Here is a 2,599-nt window from a genome sequence, read left to right as displayed (position 1 = left end):
CACACTGATGGTACAAACCAGAATTAATGTGTTTTTAACAGTTTACTGGTGCAAAAATATTCGATAATTGTGGTTTGAAGCCGCAGGTTATTCTCACCATTATGGGCAGAAGTGACATTTAATCAATATAACCTCTACTGTATGTTGACACGGCTGACGTTTAGGAAACTATCAGTGCTGTCATCTAGCGGCTGCAATAGAACGGAGTCACCGCCTGATGACGTCATGACAACTTTTGGAGCATTTGAAAATTTCACTTTCTGAACAATCGATAATTAATTGTTAAACGATTTTTTAAATGATTTTTCATGAAAAATCTATTATTAGGACCATTAACTATGTAAAAAAAAAATAAAAAAAAATCATGCAAGTTCCCCATTCCAAACGGGAATGGACATGCTATTTTTGTTGGTATGCAAAAATAGCATCACAGAATTTTTCATTGAAAAAAATATATATTCATATATAATTGAATGCCTAAAATAAAAATAAATTCTATGTAACTAATTTATAATTTATCAAGTAACCGATATTATTAATTTTCAATGATGTCTTGGAACGTTGATCCTATTTTTGTTGGTATGCAAAAATAGAATCACAGAATTTTTAATTAAAAAAAATATATATTCATATATAATTGAATCCATAAAATTAAACTAAATTCTATACAACTATTTTATAGTTTATCAAGTAACCGATATTATTAATTTTCAATGATGTCTTGGAACGTTGATGCTATTTTTGTTGGTATGCAAAAATAGCATCACAGAATTTTTAATTGAAAAAAATTATATTCATATATAATTGAATGCATAAAATTAAACTAAATTCTATATAACTAATTTATAATTTATCAGGTAACCGATATTATTAATTTTTAGTGATGACTTGAAAAGTTGATGCTATTTTTGTTGGTATGCAAAAATAGCATCACAGAATTTTTAATTGAAAAAAATATATATTCAGATATAATTGAATGCATAAAATGAAACTAAATTCTATACAACTAATTTATATTTTATCAAGTAACCGATATTATTAATTTTCAATGATGTCTTGGAACGTTGATCCTATTTTTGTTGGTATGCAAAAATAGCATCACAGAATTTTTCATTGAAAAAAATATATATTCATATATAATTGAATGCCTAAAATAAAAATAAATTCTATGTAACTAATTTATAATTTATCAAGTAACCGATATTATTAATTTTCAATGATGTCTTGGAACGTTGATGCTATTTTTGTTGGTATGCAAAAATAGCATCACAGAATTTTTCATTGAAAAAAATATATATTCATATATAATTGAATGCCTAAAATAAAAATAAATTCTATGTAACTAATTTATAATTTATCAAGTAACCGATATTATTAATTTTTAATGATGACTTGAAACGTTGATGCTATTTTTGTTGGTATGCAAAAATAGCATCACAGAATTTTTAATTGAAAAAAATATATATTCATATATTTAAATGTACAAAATTAAAATAAAACCTGTATAACTGATGTATAAATTATCAAGTAACCGATATTATTAATTTTTAATGATGACTTAAATGTTGATGCTATTTTTGGTGGTATGCAAAAATAGCATCACAGGATTTTTAATTAAAAAAAAATATATATTTGTATATAATTGAATGCACACAATTATAATAAATTCCCTTTTATATATAATTAATTTATTATTCAATATTTATTCATATAAAGGTTGACAATGTAATCATGGAACGGGCAATATATTCTATGTTCAGGCGGTCGAAGTGGACCTACAGGTACAAGTACGCGGGACTCTTGATGCACGTGTTTTATACTAGGTCGGGCAATGGCTTCGCTTCCCATACCCAAGTATACTTCGCTTATAGTATAGCACAGCATTGCCACGAGTCCAAGTCGAAGACAGAATGACTCTCTATGTGGTACGCGCTACGGCGTTTGATATTTCGTGTGTAAAAGGATATAATATTATTACTTTTTCACTCATTTTTTTTTTAACAGAGCGTTAACTTACTTCACTCCAAGTAAAATTATAAAGTTGTCAAAATGAAAAAAGTTATTTCTTATAACCATGTCGTTTAAAAATCTAACGATGAATGTTTTCACATTTACAAATGTGGATGAGAGGAAAGTGTTTGAAATTAAAATCAGCAAAACACCTCAAAATGTATTTAATGTTAATAAAACAAATACAAAATAAAATGTGTTGCACATTTAATTTAAAAAATGTGTTATATCAACACCTAATAAAATGAAAAGAGTTTCATATTTTAAAAGAAAAAAAATCGAAGCTCCCTGGTTGATCCTGCCAGTAGTGATATGCTTGTCTCAAAGATTAAGCCATGCATGTCTCAGTACATGCCGAATTAAGGTGAAACCGCGAATGGCTCATTAAATCAGTTATGGTTCCTTAGATCGTACTCACATTTACTTGGATAACTGTGGTAATTCTAGAGCTAATACATGCAAAATAGACTTCTAACCAGAGATGGGAGGAATGCTTTTATTAGATCAAAACCAATCGGTGGTAGGTTTTACCTATCCATCGTTAACTTTGGTGACTCTGAATAACTTTGTGCTGATCGCATGGTCTCGT

General features: G+C 27.7%; 1 non-coding gene across 1 annotated transcript in view; it reads left to right on the top strand.

Annotated features, from left to right (window-relative positions):
* Window positions 1–2,295: 2,295 nt before the first annotated feature.
* The window catches only part of LOC135172317 (small subunit ribosomal RNA), a 1,921-nt gene continuing 1,617 nt past the window's right edge, over window positions 2,296–2,599 (top strand). The window contains exon 1 of the ribosomal RNA XR_010301003.1: window positions 2,296–2,599. This exon is cut by the window's right edge and continues 1,617 nt beyond it. This is a non-coding gene — a ribosomal RNA (small subunit ribosomal RNA).

The sequence above is a fragment of the Diachasmimorpha longicaudata genome, unplaced genomic scaffold, assembly GCF_034640455.1.
Source record: "Diachasmimorpha longicaudata isolate KC_UGA_2023 unplaced genomic scaffold, iyDiaLong2 ctg00000244.1, whole genome shotgun sequence".
NCBI classification, from domain to species: domain Eukaryota; kingdom Metazoa; phylum Arthropoda; class Insecta; order Hymenoptera; family Braconidae; genus Diachasmimorpha; species Diachasmimorpha longicaudata.
Note: the sequence above shows the minus strand (reverse complement) of the source record. Positions and strands in the feature narration are given on the sequence as shown.